General features: G+C 41.3%; 1 long non-coding RNA gene across 5 annotated transcripts; it reads right to left on the minus strand.

Annotated features, from left to right (window-relative positions):
• Window positions 1-9: 9 nt before the first annotated feature.
• Window positions 10-18,306, minus strand: LOC308610890. Of its 5 annotated transcripts, none has more exons than XR_014014690.1 (4): window positions 18,020-18,305; window positions 14,534-14,706; window positions 10,816-10,954; window positions 10-197 (listed from the first exon to the last, which is right to left on the minus strand). It is a non-coding gene; the product is annotated as an uncharacterized lncRNA (long non-coding RNA). The 5 variants fall into 5 exon arrangements; XR_014014691.1 differs by lacking the exon at window positions 10-197 and adding an exon at window positions 9,637-9,758; XR_014014692.1 differs by lacking the exon at window positions 10-197 and adding an exon at window positions 10,455-10,491.
• Window positions 18,307-18,505: the final 199 nt, after the last annotated feature.

Genomic DNA, 18,505 nt, shown 5'->3' on the forward strand with positions numbered 1-18,505 from the left:
TTCTTCCAGTTTTTCCGTTTCTTCCAATAAAGTTATTGGTTCATAAATAAATAAAGGTCTCTGGTTGATTCATGTGGGCAAATCTCTCATTTTTAAGTTTTAAAACAGGTATCCAGGAGTTTCTGAACACCGCCATACCCCAACCATATGCAGCTCAGGATCTCCACAGTGGGAGGGAGAAGGTGTTCCATGGGGCCCTGGAAAACACAAAATCAGTCTTCCGCTTATAAATAATGTAGGTATATGTGGGGTAGACTGGGGTGGGGTGGGGTGAGGTAGGGGTCGCTGGTGAATGTGGGTGCCTGTGCATAGTGAAAGTATACAACCATAGCCTGAAAATCATGACTGCAGTTGCCTCTGGGGAACAAGTGAAGGGAATGGGATTGGGCAGGGATTAAAACAAAGGGTGTCTTCAGTTTCACCTGAAATGTTTATGTGCATTAATTATGCAAATACTAATGGTTAAGTATGAGTAGCAAGATGGGGGGTGGAGGGGTTTGGAAGTCTGAATGGTGGAGTATCTCTTTGACAAGTTCACTCTGGGCAACACTGATAATGGAAAAATGAGTGTTAGGCTGTCTTGCTCAGAAACACGGGGGTGACTTCCCATGGTCACCAATGCCTGGAATGCATGTTGTAATAACAAAACATCCACTTATGTATGTTTTCTTTCTTTGTATCTTATGTATATATGCATGCTTGTGTGTGTGTGTATATATATATGTATATACATATATATATATATATATATTTTTTTAATTCCAACCAGCAGCAGAGTTCATTTTGAAGTTCATTAGGAAGACGCCCTTTGTTCAAAAGCAGTTCAGCGATCACATTACTGGAAATGATATAGCTGCTTCCTAGACCTTTCCTGAGCCTGGCTCTATTTCTGCCCTTGGGTTTCGTATATCCAACTTTGATTTACTTTTTGTTATTTGCTACCAAGAGAACCTAAGCTAATATGTCTTATTATCAACACACTTTTACCAGCCTCCACTGTATTTACAGTAGAGTAAATAGCTCTTCTAGGGTACTAAATGACATTTTCCCCTTTATCCCTACTACAGAGTCCACTGCACGGAAAAAGGATCAAGGGTGGAAGGGATTAAGTAAGAACAATTTCCCGAATGGAAATACAGAATACTGAAGCCTGCTACCATATGCATCTCTTCTCACCTAAAAGTGTTTTCCTCATAATTTACAGAATTTTAATTCCTTAGATCAGCCTTCCCAAGACTGTGTTCAGTATCAGCCAGTGCCTCAAAAACATTCACAAGTGTTCAGTGGAAAACTTGTATTAATCGAATTAGCAGGATTTTTTGTTTTGTTTTTTCAGTTTTTGTTTATTCTAGGAATTTTATGTCTGATGTAAAAAATATACATTTTGAATGTATACCATGGAGATAAAATATTCAGTGTTTCCCAAACATTCTGATCATGGGATTCTTTTTCTACCAAATCTCACAGAACAGTATTCCAAAGAAAATAGCTTTGGAAACAACGTTAAAAGGTCCCACTGTGGCCTCCTCTGGTGGCGCAGCGGTTAAAAATCCGTCTGCCAATGCAGGGGACACAGGTTTGAACCTTGGTCTGGGAAGATCCCACATGCCGCGGAGCAACTAAGCCCATGTGCCACACTACTGAGCCTGTGCTCTAGAGCCCGCAAGCCACAACTACTGAAGCCTGTGCACCTAGAGCCCGTGCTCCGCAACAAGAGAAGCCACCAAAATGAAAAGCCCATGCACCACAATGAAGAATAGCCCCCACTTGCCGCAACTAGAGAAAGCCCGCATGCGGCAACAAAGTCCCAACGCAGCCAAAAAATAAAATAATATAAAAATAAAGTAAAAAAAAAAAAAGGGGGGCCCTTCGTGTGTTGTTCCAGAAGCACATACCTGGTAGCTAAACCTCCTTCACTTTCACTTAGAGGTCACTATGAGAAACTGGAACCTTTGCTGTGAAGGTTTCAGCACAGTAAGCTTTAGACAGTAAGTGTAATGCAGGGCCCTCACCGTGACAGTGGGGAGATACCACACACATCCATTTGGTTTCCTGATAGGTAACTCCCAACACTGTGTTTTTCCATCTATTCTAATTTCCATTTCTAAATGACTGGCTTCTGGGAATGATAACACTGATGTTTCTCCAGCACTTGTATCAAAGTCAAGAGAAAGTTTAAGGCTGCTAAGTAGTTTATATTCTTCACCTCCCTCTACCTATGTATTCATCTCACCAGCAGCAGAATTCTTCATTTATTTTCCAGAGTAGATGGCTGAATTTTGGTCAGTAATACACCTTTTGGTCAAAAACAGTCTGTGCCTGCATCTTTTTGAAAGTAAGATGACTGTTCCTCTCACCAAAGCATGCTGAAATTTCTCAGAATTCAGACATTTAACTATAAGAAAAAAAATAAGGCATACATACTACAAAACATTGTATTAATAAAGTCCAAGATTGTTAAATAAATATATAATAAGTAATGTGTTTAATGTGTAGCATGTTTTTCCTCCAGTAGAGATGATCAACATTATTCACATCATTATTTGATTTTTGAATGAGCACCTTATTGCAATGCATTCCTCTTTAGGTTCAATGCAGGACTTATCAAGTTTCTCTCCAGCCCTAAAATACATGATGCAATTCTATAAATTGAAACTGCATTATTCCCAAACAATAGTGGACATGAGACAATATCAAAAATCTTGCATATTTTTAAAATTTAAATGTGTTCCCACAACAACCCTTAGGTATCAATTCTCATGACACCTCCACTGAATTTGATAAGCTGTCTATTTTATTCCCAGGCAGATTCAGCATAATACAAAACTATTATTTTCTCAATATGAGAAATATTCCATCACTTCAATACCTGATTATATAAGGCTGGGAAATAAGAAGGTGATTAAAGTAAGCTTCTCAACAAGAATAGTATTTCGGTCTGGCCCATTTTATTAACCAGAACTTTAATTTGTCTACTGTTTGGCTGATTAATTCGATTCAACAGGCATTTACTCTTTTTTGTTTTAAATAAAGTCCAATATTCTCGACTGTTTATTCTAATTTTATTTTATTTTATTTTATTTTATTTTATTTATTTATTGGCTGCGTTGGGTCTTCATTGTTGCGCATGGGCTTTCTCTAGTGGTGGCGAGCGGGGGCTACCCTTCATTGCGGTGTGCAGGCTTCTCATTGCGGTGGCTTCTCGTTGCAGAGCAGGGGCTCTATGCATGTGGGCTTCAGTAGTTTCAGCACGTGGGCCCTAGAGAGCATGGGCTTCAGTAGTTGCGGCATGTGGGTTCAGCAGTTGCGGTGCACGGGCTCTAAGGTGTGTGAGCTTCAGTAATTGTGACTCACGGGCTCTAGAGCGCAGGCTCAGTAGTGTGGCGCCCAGGCTTAGCTGCTTCGCGGCATGTGGGATCTTCCCAGACCAGGGCTCGAACCCATGTCCCTGCATTGGCAGGTGGATTCTTAACCACAGCACCACCAGGGAAGTCCCAATCATTTATTCTTAATAAATGAGTCTGTGCTGGGGAATCAAAGTTAAATAAGACATGTACTTGGTCCAGTTAAACTAAATATATTAGCACTTTGCCCATTTTCTAAGAGGAAAATACAAGTCCAATATGAGGTTATTTTAACAAACAATTAAATCAATAGTATAGCTAGGGAGTGTTTTCATTTATTACTCTCCATTTTATCTTTATAAAGAGGTATGCTACCCTGTCGTTCAACAAACTCACAAATGGGAATGCAGCAATTTTTAATAAGTATGAGAACTAATGTAGGCCAGCCATTCTTCCTCTCTGAATGGTGGACTCTAAATGAATCTAAAGCATCATCAAAAAAATACAATAAATCAAAAAAAAATGAAGCATCATCATAATGACCATCATCTGGGTAAATTATGCTGTCGAAATAACATGTTAAGGAACTTCCTCTTCCTAATAAAAAGGAATGTTACCTGATGGGGAGAGAGAATTTGGGGAAGAGCAATAATACAACATGATCAACAGATTACATTTTAGCAACCAAGGACACTCACTTGTTTACATATTTTACACTGCTGTTGCCTAGAGACAGAGGAGGCATCTGAAGGTATATTTTACTAGTGTGGGTCACACAGCAGCCTTCTACGGAACTGGTATAAAAGTATCTTTCCAAAACTAGTAAAAAAAAAAAAAGTTATTTCCACTGTAGATTGGAACCTGTAAGTAATCTATAGGTAAATGTAACCTAAAAAAATTAGGGCAGCCTTAATGGCAGTTCTTTATATAAGAAATACATACTTGCTGAAAGCTTTTACAGCATCACTAGCTTGCATCCACTAATAAAAACAGCCTACACTTTTTTTTTTTACATCTATTGGAGTATAATTGCTTTACAATGTGGTGTTAGTTTCTGCTTTATAACAAAGTGAACCAGTTATACATATACATATGTTCCCATATCTCTTCCTTCTTGCGTCTCCCTCCCTCCCACCCTCCCTATCCCACCCCTCTAGGTGGTCACAAAGCACTGAGCTGATCTCCCTGTGCTATGCGGCTGTTTCCCACTAGCTATCTATTTTACGTTTGGTAATGTATATATGTCCATGCCACTCTCTCACTTTGTCATGGCTTACCCTTCCCCCTCCCCATATCCTCAAGTCCATTCTCTAGTAGGTCTCTGTATTTATTCCTGTCTTACCCCTAGGTTCTTCATGACATTTTTTTTCTTAGATTCCATATATATGTGTTAGCATATGGTATTTGTCTTTCTCTTTCTGACTTACTTCACTCTGTATGACACACTCTAGGTCCATCCACCTCACTACAAATAACTCAATTTCGTTTCTTTTTATGGCTGAGTAATATTCCATTGTATATACGTGCCACATCTTCTTTATCCATTCATCCGATGATGGACACTTAGGGTGTTTCCATCTGCTGGCTATTGTAAATACAGCTGCAATGAACATTTTGGTACATGACTCGTTTTGAACTTATGTTTTTTTGAATTATGGTTTATGGTATATGCCCAGTAGTGGGATTGATGGGTCATATGGTAGTTCTATTTGTAGTTTTTTAAGGAACCTCCATACTGTTCTCCATAGTGGCTGTACCAATTCACATTCCCACCAGCAGTGCAAGAGTGTTCCCTTTTCTCCACACCCTCTCCAGCATTTATTCTTTCTAGATTTTTTGATGATGGCCATTCTGACCAGTGTGAGATGATATCTCATTGTAGTTTTGATTTGCATTTCTCTAATGATTAATGAGGTTGAGCATTCTTTCATGTGTTTGTTGACCATCTGTATATCTTCTTTGGAGAAATGTCTATTTAGGTCTTCTGCCCATTTTTTGATTGGGTTGTTTGTTTTCTGTTATTGAGCTGCATGAGCTGCTTGTAAATTTTGGAGATGAATCCTTTGTCAGTTGCTTCATTTGCAAATATTTTCTCCCATTCTGAGGGCTGTCTTTTGGTCTTATTTATGGTTTCCTTTGCTGTACAAAAGCTTTGAAGTTTCATTAGGTCCCATTTGTTTATCTTTGTTTTGATTTCCATTTCTCTAGGAGGTGGGTCCAAAAGGATCTTGCTGTGATTTGTGTCATAGAGTGTTCTGCCTATGTTTTCCTCTAAGAGTTTGATAGTGTCTGGCCTTACATTTAGGTCTTTAATCCATTTTGAGCTTATTTTTGTGTATGGTGTTAGGGAGTGATCTAATCTCATACTTTCACATGCATGTCCCTGTCCAGTTTTCCCAGCACCACTTATTGAAGAGGCTGTCCTTTCTCCACTGTACATTCCTGCCTCCTTTATCAAAGATAAGGTGACCATATGTGTGTGGGTTTATCTCTGGGCTTTCTATCCTGTACCATTGATCTATCTTTCTGTTCTTGTGCCAGTACAATACTGTCTTGATTACTGTAGCTTTGTAGTATATTATAGTCTGAAGTCAGGCAGCCTGATTCCTCCAGCTCTGTTTTTCGTTCTCAAGATTGACTTGGCTATTTGGGGTCTCTTGTGTTTCCATACAAATTGTGAATTTTTTTGTTCTAGGTCTGTGAAAAATGCCAGTGGTAGTTTGATAGGGATTGCACTGAATCTGTAGATTGCTTTGGGTAGTAGAGTCATTTTCACAGTGTTGATTCTTCCAATCCAAGAAAATGGTATATCTCTCCATCTATTTGTATCACCTTTAATTTTTGACTCTTAAGGACATTTGGTTTGTTTTCAGTTTGTGCTAATGCAAATCATGGACAGGAATCCTGCTGTACCGGTTATTCTGGTGCATTTACACAGGGCAGGGGTGAGGGCTGCAGGCTCACAGGCTCTTTATATACCTTCAGTTGATGGAGAGGCTAAATGCTTTCCAAAGTAGTTGTGTCGATTTGTACTCCAGTGTAAGCAGGGTAGAAGATTCCCATAGTACTCCAGGTCCACAATACCTGATACTACCAGACTTTGTGTATTTGTCCAGCTCATTGGCATGTAGTTTCCTTGGTTTTGACTCACTTGTCTCTTATTACTTAATGAAGTCGTACGCTTTTCTGTGTTTACTGGCTGTTTGGATTTCCTTTTTTATGAGGTTTACATCAACTATAGTTATTTTTTATTATTTTTAAATTATTTTTTTATTTTTGGCTGTGTTGGGTCTTCACTGTTGCGTGCAGGCTTTCTCTAGTTGCGGCGAGCGGGTGCTACTCTTCATTGCGGTGGCTTCTCCTTATGGAGCACAGGATCTAGGCGCGCGGGCTTCAGTAGTTGTGGCACATGGACTCAGTAGTTGTGGTTCGCAGGCTCTAGAGCGTGGGCTCCATAGTTCTGGCGCATGGGCTTCGCTGCTCCGCAGCATGTGGGATCTTTCCGGACCAAGGCTCGAACACATGTCCCCTGCCTCGGCAGGCAGTTTCTTAACCACTGCGCCACCAGGGAGGTCCAACTGTTGTTATTTTGAATTCTTCTCCGTTTCCAAGTAATATTCTTACATGACTATTATGTCACTAAATTGGAGGCATTATCTGTTCATTTTCTAACTTACTAAGAAGTAAGGGTTTAGTTCCTTTACACTCTTTCCTATGTCCACACTGCTCAGTAAAGTTATGCCATCATGAGTTATTCCACTGCTCATGATCTCTTTGACTTGTAGTGATATACCTAAAAACCTACATTGTTGATCAACTAGAAACTCTCTCAACGTCACGCTTTGTAAAATGAGGACATTCATACCATCTTCCCTTTTTCCTACTTCCTGTCTACCTTCCAAACCTAGCTTTTACGTTGTCAAAGTTGAAATTTATATTCTGTTCTATGTGCAGTTAAGTCTTCTGTTATTTGAGAGTCAGTATGGAGTAAGGTTTAAGAGAACAGGCAGAGAGCCTAAACTCAAAGCCTCGATCCAACCTTAAATTAGGTACAGCCTGGGCAAGATTCCTTCCCTGTCTTAGCTTCCTGTTCTCAAAAGTGGGAATGATATTAGCACCAACCTCATAAGGCTATTCAGAGGATTAAATGAGTTAATATATGCAAAAACACTGAGAGCCTAATATATATTAAGTATATACTAGTACACAATACATTTCAGTACATACCAAGTTAATACTAATACATACTAAGTATAGTTTATGTTAGTTATTTGTGATTACATGCAAGTTAACAATAAAAGCTGCAAACCAAGACAGCATTGCCATTATTACAATGAAATTAATATTGCCCACTGCAGATGTACTGTGTCTCTGTGTATAGACTACACCTCGTTCCGTACTGTGCCAGTGTCACTGCCCTTGTGCAGGGTGACCACATACCCCAAACCACCTTGGGCTGTTCCAGTTTATACCTGTTGTCCTGATGTTATAGCATTAGAGCGCCTCCTTACACTATTGAAGTGTAAGGAGTATGGACAAGTTCTGGTTTGGACAACAAATTAGATAGGTGGTCATTACCCCTGTGTGTCACTGAAAAGGGGCACATCTATAGTGTCAAGTTTAAGTGGATTCTTCCCTTCCTCACAATAGTAGGTTAAAAATCAACCAGAGTTTAGTTGGCTTCAGGTTTATGTCCGTATAGCCCTTTCTCCTCTGGAGTTCAAGTTCCTTCTCCTCTTCGTCTCCCTCCTCCCTTCCAACAGTGCCTAATACCTAGTAAGTACAATATGCCTCAAGGTGTTTCTAAGCTCTCAGTCACACAATCAATAGAAGCCTCTCCACTCTAGACTAGCTGCAATCTGCACTGAATCCCCTATTACCTTCCTTCTTGGTTTATTGCCTCATTTTGCTGGATTATTTCTATAAATAGCTTAAGGTGTAGCACAGGAGGTCAATGTTTCAAATTTCTTTGTGTACAAAATATCTTCTTCAGCCTCCACTTATGACTCATAGTTTGGCTGGATACAAACCCCTAGGGTGAAAATTATGTGCCTGAAAAACTTTGGAGATATCTTTCTAATGCCTTCCAGGATCCATGGTGCTCATGACAAGTATGATAAAGTCAGATTTTAACTTTTTTTTTAGGTGACCTGTATTTTTCTCTCTGGAATGGATGTATCCTCTCAGTATTTTATTCTATTTTAATTTATTTTTTCAGTATTTTAAAGATTCACAATGAAGGGTGCCTAGGTATGAGTCTATTCTTGCTCATCTTGCATAACTATTTTCAATCTGAGGCCTGATGTCTACTTTCAGCTGTGGGGAATTTTGTTGCCCTTTGACAGCTTCCCTCCATTTTTTTTCTGGGTCTGGAGTTTCTAATAGTAACATGTGGGATCTCCCAGATGCAACCTCTCTAACATATTTCTATCACATTTTCCATTGTGTCTTTCTTTTTTATATACTGAGAAATTTTTTAAATTCCTACTGAATTTATTTCAGCAACCATATTTTCATGTCCAGGAGATCTCTCTTGCTTTCTGACCATTCTCTTTTTAATTAACTCCCTAGTCTTATTTTATAGTGGCTAGCTCTTTTTAAACCTCTCTCAGGATATTACTTAAGGTTTTTCCTTAAATTATTCTGTTCCCTAAATTGTCCCTGGTCCTACTAGGATATGTTTTCACTCTTTTCCCCTCTCTCATGTTGTAAGCTTTACTCAACTATCAGGCAAATGACAGTTATTTTCTATTTAAGAATGAGTGCAGAAAGCTCCCTGAAGTCAATGATTGATTGGCTTCTTATGCAGGAAGAAGCGGGCAGTAACTGTAACAGGATCTCCCCCAAACACAATTTTCTAGGGTGTAAAAGCTCACACTAGCTGCCCTAGTTCTCACCAGTTTCACTGTTTTCAAAATGAAATCATATCATTTCAGTAGCATGAGGGTGGGGCTGGGAGTCCACTCCTCCAAACACAACCCTTCAATGAGCTCCCCTATTTCAGTCACACTTTTAACTAACTCCACCCTCTCTCCTACATGCGCATCAAAGCACAGAGCTACTTCTGCGGGTGGGGTCAGAATCCTCCTCACTTGCAGGTGGTCCCTGTGCATATTCTAGGTGATGCCTTTCCTCTGTTCTACTGCTTCGGTCTCACACTTTTCCACCTGTCTTCTGTCTTTCAAAACTATGTTGAAATCTCTTGATTGTTGTGGGTTTATATACTTAAACACTTTGATACCATCATTGTAGTGTCTTGTCAAAATGGAGAAGAGATAAAAGGGTTCTCATGCATTCTGAATCTGCTACTCTGTGGTCCCAGTGTTTAAACTTCTTGGTCTTCCCCAGTGTCTATCATTGCTTTTAGAAATACAATCTCCTGGTCTACTCGTGAAGGAAATGAATACACCACATCTAAAATGACAAGGAATGCGGGTTAGATGCACTAGGGTCTTGTCGTACTCTGCCATTTATTAATAAACCACTTACGTGCTACAAATTGTAGGTGCTCATTTATAAAATGAAAGGGGTAACTCTACATGAACTATAGATTTCTCCTACTCTAACTCATAATGTCTAAGGTCTTTTCTTAAAATTTCTCTATATTACCATTAATTTTCATTAAAAAAATAAAAATCTAACTTTCTCTTTTGAAAATCAAACAGTAATTCCCATAGTCCTACAATAATGGGATAATTAGTTCTGAAACCTGTCAAGCTTCATGTTTCATATGAAAAGAAAATCACATTATATAATTTTTAAATTTAAGTAATTAAATTTAAATAACTTTTAAAAATTAAACATGGACTTCATAGCACAAAGACAAGGTCCCCCCAAATGGTGTTCCTTTATTTACTAGAAGTGTTCAGCTCTGCACTGAAGTTGAAATAAAATAAATATATTATTTTTGAGGTGCAAAAATTTCTTATGAAAATCAATTTTTCTTTTCTGTCCATACAAACAAAAGTATGCAATGACATTAGAGGTCAGGTTTATTTGGTAATAGAATGTAGCTTCTTGATATTTTTGATTTTAGGAAAGGAGAATATCAACATCAAAACATTTTTCAACTTTACTTTTATTTAAAATGAGGGCATATTTTCCTCTTATAAAAAGAGAGTTCAAATAGAACTGTCAGTTTTCTCATCTTTAAACAAGATCACTGAAGCAGCTGACTGTATTCATTCAGAACTCAATTTCCTTATCTTATGATCACTAAGGTTCTCCCTACATCTAATATACTAAGGTTCTAAGGAAAGGAAAATATATTACTAACAACATGTTTTGATTTTTATTTCTTAGAGTTCAAATGTCCACCATTCACCTTGGTCTAAGCTTAAGGAACCATTCAAGGGAATACAATGCAGATGGGAGGAGAAAACAGAACCCTCACACAAGCTGTGCCGTGTTGCAATCAGGCTTCCATTTGAAAAATAATCTTCTCTATAGCTTTAAAGTGATAACTTTGTACCTGCACTGCTTCTTGTTTCAAACGGATTTTCTCTGGCTCTTCCTGAACACGTTCTGAGGAATCATCAGCCTCTTCCACTTCTGAGGAGGAAGGACTCTCTACAGTCACAGTCATAGGAAATTCTGATGGACCTGAGTGTCTGAGGCAGAAGATAAGAAATCACAGAGTTGTTACACTAAAGTGCAAAGAAAGAAAACAAGATTGTATAAAAGACAACACAAGCCAGATACCAAGTATCCAAATATTAGAGGACATTTAACAAAAGTGATCTGAGGTATCATTCTTTATAAATGTCTCTCACTGCTCCTTAGTCTAAGACAGGCAATGGCTAAGTAAAATTACAGGAACTTATTTTTGCTATGTTACTGTACAGACCTCTGTTGTAAAAGGATAGGATTAGTAATAGGAATTTCCCATATTATTTTATTAAGTTTCTTTCACAGAAGCCAAGTGAAGATCCAAGGTAAACATTTTTTCTCAAATCAACTTTATACTGCAAATGAAAAATTTATTCTTCACCGTCAGACAAAAACAGTCTGGAAGAAAATGTAGTTTTTCAGAGGAAAATACATCAGCAAAGGGACTAATGAATAATCAGAAAGTCAACATATCTAAGCTGTGAATAATAGACATTAGAATTTTAAAAAATAAATCACATACACATACACAACTAAAACTGACCCATCAAAAATTTCAACTTCTCACCACCCTCAAGCCAAAACTAGGGCAACAGTAATACAATTCTCCCATCAAGCTTCACTGCCACTGCAATGTTGTTCAATAGGACATTTCCAAACATTTAAAACCTGACCTGGCCACAACCCCATAAAAGTCTACAGATCATAAAGAAGTGTGCAGGGGGCTTCCCTGGTGGCGCAGTGGTTGAGAGTCCACCTTCCGATGCAGGGGACACGGGTTCGTGGCCTGGTCCAGGTAGATCCCACATGCTGAGGAGCGGCCGGGCCGTGAGCCATGGCCACTGAACCTGCGTGTCCAGAGCCTGTGCTCCGCAATGGGAGAGGCCACAACAGTGAGAGGCCCATGTACGACAAAAAAAAAAAAAAAAAAAAAAAAGAAGTGTGCTGGGATTATATAACCACGCAGAAAACAGTTCACTAGGACATCATTTTGACAACAAGCAGCAAACCCTGCAGCATAGGAAAACCCTAACAGGAGAACGAGGTGCACACGCCTCTCTCTGGGAATGCAAGGCCAGGACTGACACCCAAGATGCTCTTCTCTCAACCTCAGCAGTGGTGCCTTTCACAGACCAACTACGCAGTCTCCCAAGACCACTGGGAAGGAGAATCTGATACTGAGAGTATTAGCTTGCCACGAGGCCATAAGCGAGGGAATGTGTGTGGCCTTGGTGAGAGAGCAGAGGTTTGGGAGATGCTGCTTTATACTGGCTTTCAGATCAGGACTTTGTACATATAGCCCGCAAACAACGTTTCTTGAAAACGTGTGAACATTCTTGAGTATAACAGCTCCGTGTGAGGGGTCAGAAATGGCAGTCAAGTTCACTTCACTGGGTAACAGCTGATTTGCGGACTGGAAAACAGGCTTCCTTGTTTACAGACATAACCACAAGGCTGCCTGCTGTGTGCCAAATCCACACAACTACACAGTTGCATTGGGAGAGCGACCAAACATGTTTTACATGGATTTATTTCAGAGAGGGAAATGCTTCTTGTAAGGCTCTGTCAGTTTAAAAAGCAAGAAGAATGACCATCCACCTTTCCCAGTTCAAGCCCTATATATCATAAATATGATAGCTACACACCAGCAACTGATTACCTACATCACAAGCTTTGATGAATGGAAAGCCCCTAAAAAGATATCAACAAAACGAAGTTAGATCTTCATGTAAATACATCACCAGTTAAACCCACTTAATACAACTATTTAGAATTATGTACAGTATCCATACAGAATTGTGTATAAAAATAAATAAGCTCAAAAGAAGGACCTGGAAGGCTCTGCTATGGAGAAAACTCAACAGCATTCAGCCGACTGGCTTGGTAATAACTCTCTGAACTGCTGAGAGGCCCCTTCAGTTCCTATGTTCAGGATGGTTGAGATTTCAGTCTCACTTCTTTAAATGGTGATATTAATCGTTCTCTAATTTACCACTCTGTGTAACGAGGATGGACCTGAGATTAAGTGTCTCAGGAAGAAGATAGGAAACCACAGAGGTGTTAAACTCAAGTGCAAACACTGGGGATTCAACACTATAGTTTATGCAACAGCAATTCACATCACCATTTGGTCATATTCTTTCTACAAAACAAAAGCTGCACTCACATGCATGAAAAGACAAAAATTAACTGCCATCTGTATCAATATGTTAGTGTGCTTCAATCACATATGTTTTCATGAAAGTTTAAACATAAAATCACCTTTAAGATCTTGACCATGTGATCTGTTCCCTGCCATGTCAGATTATACCCCGTGAAGTTTACTGTCTTAACAGTGATAGAGTTCTTTATACCTTGACAACTAAAAGGAAAAACACACACACACACACACACAATAAGATGAAGAGCCTGTACATTTGTCAATCTTGACTTATTTGCTTTTCTTGAGTCAATTGGAGGTTTATAGCCACATTCTTAAAATCATTAACTACAATCTTCCCAAACAGGTAATTGATGAACTGATGCATCCTAAAACTCGTCAGTAACAAAGTGTTATTCCAGTTTACAGCAACAGTTTAATTCTATTTAGGTACTAAAACTGAATACACTGAATACTGCAAACTTTATTCCCAACCACTCAGTAAAGTACTACATACTTTTGAGACAAAGGAAAAAAAAAAGAAAAACCTAAAAAGCATAAGACTCCTCCGATTTTCATTTCCAATGATACATGCCAATCTTGATGATCAATCAGCGATTTAAACGTCAACTGTAAACCCAGTATTTTATTAGCTGCTCTGCAGTGTACTAGAGCAATAGAAGAGAGAGGACCTCAAACCCTCTGTTCCCTCAAATTGAAAGGCAGGCGTCCTGACCCCTCCAGACCACTACTGGACACAGAGAGGGCACACTAATCTTTCAGGACCCTAATCAAGAGTCACCTGCTTTGTGATTACTTCCATGACACACCCTCACCTACACCACTGAATTTGCTGCTCCTACGGGACGTTACATATATTTTCTATTTTAACACAGTGCATCATAATTATGATTGCAGATAGATGTTCTAAAAATTGAAATAGAATGATGACTTTTTTGCTCTTCATCTTGCTATTTCCCTTCCTATTTCTTGAAGAGAAACCATAAAAATATAAACAAACAGAGAAAACAGAAAATATACAAAACATGTGGTTTGTGGCTTAACACAAACTTAAGTAAGATTAATTCTGACAGTATCCAGCATGACAAACTTCCATGGTACAAATGAGAATGGACCAAGGTTTGAGCAGGTACAGGACACAATCCAGGCCTGAACAACACCAACAAAAGGTAGACAGGAAAATGTAGACAGACGTGGTGTGTAGGAAATCACGAGACCAGTCTGATGGGAAGAGACTTAAACAAGACTGAAACTCACTTTCTAAACCTCCATCCCCAACTGGACAATTCACAAGACACAGGTGCACCAAAGAAGCCAATTATTCAATCCCTTTAATGGGGAGGAACAGTTGAAACTTTTATTGGCTTAGTTCACCCCAAAAGCAACTATCAAATGTTGGCAGCACACAATGAAGGCTTACCTTTGTTAACATAGTTAAGTCTCTCTCTCTCACAACTAGCCCACTTAGCTCCGCGTTCCTTAGCGCACCCGACGCACTTACACAGCATTTATGAGCTTTACACAACTGGAAGGTCACATCTTTATTTCTTATTGCAGGAACACGACTTCTGTAAAATCTTTTTCTGTCACAACCTAAAGCAAAATTATTGTAAAATGAGTGATTTAAACCATACATTATATCATCATTAAAAAGTATCTAAATAAAAACAAAAGCATCTGCTCTGTGCTAAGGATTAGAAACAACCCCTGCCCTTAAAGCCTTCATTAAGGAGGAAGATGTATAAACTCAAAATTTCAATCACATGAGATAAATAAATGTAACCTTTATGCACAGAGGTTCCTATGGAGGCAAAAAGTTATATCTAAGAGACGGCTTCATGATAACCCTGAAGTACAGTCTAGAAAGATGAGGCTATGCAGAGTTGGAGTAGGAGGTGCATTAACTGCAGAGGGAACATCTGTGAAAAGACACTCAAGCCTGACTCCTGCTGGGCACTGTAAATACTGCAGGTGGGGATGACTAAAGGCCAGGGGTCCAAGTGTGAGAAGAGACAGAAATGAAAATAGAGATGTTGGCCCAAGCAAGCCTGGGAGAGGGCATGGCTTGTATCCCACAGGTGGTGAGACCTGGGGCTACCACTGGCTGAGTAAGGGTGCCTCCGCTGATTAGAAAAAGGCTCCCCGCTGCTGAAGGGCCGACTAGATAAAGGGAGTGATCACAAAAAGCTCCCCTTCCTCAGGGCAAAGAGCCCCAGGAGGCTTGGCCGAACACAGTTCAGACTACTCGCCTCCGTGCAGAGCACACGCTGGGCGGCTAGTCTGCACTAACTCTGTGTGGGCAAGCCATCAGCAGCATTATTTTAAGCACATCTTTTTATGTTAGAAGATCACTTAACCCGAGTAGGCACATGAACTTAGAGGAACTGAACCCAGGGGCCGGGAAACCACCCAGGAGTTTCGGCCATAGTCTGGGCAAAATGCAATATGGATGAAGAAGCAAATTTAGGGCTTCCCTGGTGGCGCAGTGGTTGAGAGTCGCCTGCCAATGCGTGGGGCGCGGGTTCGTGCCTCTGTCCAGGAGGATCCCACGTGCCGCGGAGCGGCTGGGCCCGTGAGCCGTGGCCGCTGAGCCTGCGCGTCCAGAGCCTGTGCTCCGCAACGGGAGAGGCCGCAGCAGTGAGAGGCCCGCGTACCGCAAAAAAAAAGCAAATTGAGGAGGAGGCCAGAATATACAAGATAGACCCACTGGATGCAAGACATAAAGGAAGTTCAGTGAAGGAACTCTGAAGAAAATGGGCTCTACAATAAACTTTTCTTACATTCAGTGTAAAATATTAGGCAAAATTAAGTACAGTGGCCTTTAAGGTCCCTTCCAGCTCTAATTTCTTTTGGTTTCTAACTTATTACTCTGGTTAAGTAAAGTCCCTTCAGAGGTACAGAACAGTTCTTATACCTGAATGGGATGCAAAGAATAATCTGACTTCTCTTCACCAGGGGATGAGTTGAACTGTCCTTGCAGAAGAGGTAACAGATGGTGTGAACCCCAGATCCTGGAAAAGGGCCAGGCACACGATGAGTATTCAGCTTTTCAAAATCAAATGAACAATCATTTCCTGTCCTAGATCCTTACACCCTTCCTCTGCTGGCTAATTTCTCACAGCTTATAAACATCCTCAAATATACCCACTTAAAAATGTCTCAGACCTACGATTCTTTGGATCTTCTTGTGGATGACCTAAGTCTCTCCCATGCCTCCAAACACCTGTCCTCCCCAAAAGCCCAGATATGTACCTTGGGTCCAGACCCGTCTACCAGGCCCCTCTAAAGCACTGAAGATGAAGTAAGATCCTCTCGCCACCCCCAATCCCTTCCTACTCTGCTCTGTATCTCTCAAAAAGATGCAGCTGTAAAGTGTCACCCACGCTTGTTGCCCTCCCTTTTCTAACTGGTCACCAGGCCCTACCCATTCTCTCTCAGATCTGCAAAACCCAGTCCCACTTTTTATAACTTAAGTGGGACCCTCAGATTACAATTCACCCTGCACCAAATCAACTGCCTTCCACATGGAGGTCCGAGTGAGCCTCTAAACCACAAGTCCATCTCACTGTTCTTTGGTGTTTCCCACAGACTTCAGGATAAACATCCAAACTTCTGACAGGACAAACAAGGCCCCATTCTCTTGGGCCTCACTAAGTTTCCAGTATCCACTCTCATTTCTTTCCCAAACCCTGAGTTCCAGTCCTGTACATTAGTTTTGCCATATTTTCTTATATTTCTCAAACGTCAACACACACTGCTCTCTCCTGCCACCCCAGGAGCTTCCACATATCCTTAGAAAGGATGGCACCTCCTCCAAGAATCCTACCCTGAACTTTCCCTTCCAAGGTTCTGTGCTCTGCAAAGGGGAAAGATCGGGGGGAGGGATAAATTAGGAGTTTAGCATTAACATATACACACGACTGTATATAAACTAGATAATCAACAAGGACCTACTGCATAGCACAGGGAACTCTACTGCATATCCTGTAACAAACTAGACGGGAAAAGACTCTGAAAAGGAATGGATATCACTTTACTGTACACCTGAAACTAACACAATATTGTAAATCAACGATCCTACAATATAAAATAAAAATTAAATTAAAGAAAAAAGAGATTCTGTGCTCTGTAGCACCAGAACCCACTTCTTCCAGAGCACTGGCTACTGTGCTTGTGTTTACTTGCTGCCCAGTAGAAGGGAAGCTAACGTACGGCAGAAGCATCCTCTCCAGCAGCCCTTGGTTCTGACAACTCATTCAAGTGCCAGGCTACTTTACACACATAACCTGCTTAATTAATTCTAAGAACCCACAGAAAGAGTGGTTATTAACGTCATTTTACAAGTGTGGGGATTGTAGTGCAAAAGAAACCTGCCCAGGCCACAGACAGCATAAGCCCTGGAATTCACACCCTAAGCTGCCTTCACACCGGTGCTCTTTGCACTATATGATACGACTATTGAAAAAAATTTATTTTCCTGAGCCCTGTTTTAATGGAAAGGAAATGAAGCTGGAATATATCCATTTCCTAATCGCTTTGGTGTGTACCAGGCAAAGTCATTCAACAGACCAGGTAACATCTGTGCAACAATTAACGATGCTCCAAACTGTGCTAAGTGTTCTACTTTGTAGAGTCTAGAAGCATTAACACAGTGCATCCTTGTATCCGCCACAGAGACTGGGTCCTGTTCAGCCCACGCTACAGATGGGAACACTGAGACCTTGAATCCTTAAGGCACCCGGCCGGGGTCACCGAGCTGGCAGGAGTCCTAGGCCGCACGCCCCGTCTAGTGCACGCACACCCGGGCACTGCGCACTGGTTCTAGTGCCCACCCTCCACCTTGCACCATTTAAAACCCCGCTTCTCAGCGCCCACACGAGGAGCCCTGGAAGCGGGAAGTACAAACCTGTCTCGACAAGCCGTGGCTGGAAGAAGCTCTGGATACAGATCAGGGGCAGCGGGTGCTCAGGAGTGGCGCCCAGTGCACCCCGCGGAGGCGGTCGGCCTTAAGTCCAGCAGGCCCTCCTGTAGGGAAGCGCGCACGGAGGGCAGAGGCACCGAGTCCTGCAGCGCGCACAGGTCCTCAGAGCGCGGAAAGATGTCGGCCGCGCTGTCCCGGCGCAGCTTCACCGAGTGATCATGGCCCGAGCGCGGCCTCGGCGACGCTGGCTGCGGACACGATGCCCACACCCGCCTGGGGGACACGGCTCGCCTCCCGGCCCCTCGGGCGCCCACCGCCCGGCAGCTGCGGCCCCGCAGCGTGCGCAGGACTGGCGTCGCAGCCAGAAGACATAGGACCACGGGCCCCAGCTAGACCAACCCCCGCATGCCGCGCTCCGGAGACCCCGCGTGGCCTGGTGTTGGCGCAGGGATCGACGCCCTCCACGCCGCG

Source organism: Mesoplodon bidens, assembly GCF_964165515.1.
Source record: "Mesoplodon bidens genome assembly, contig: HAP1_SCAFFOLD_190, whole genome shotgun sequence".
NCBI lineage: Eukaryota > Metazoa > Chordata > Mammalia > Artiodactyla > Ziphiidae > Mesoplodon > Mesoplodon bidens.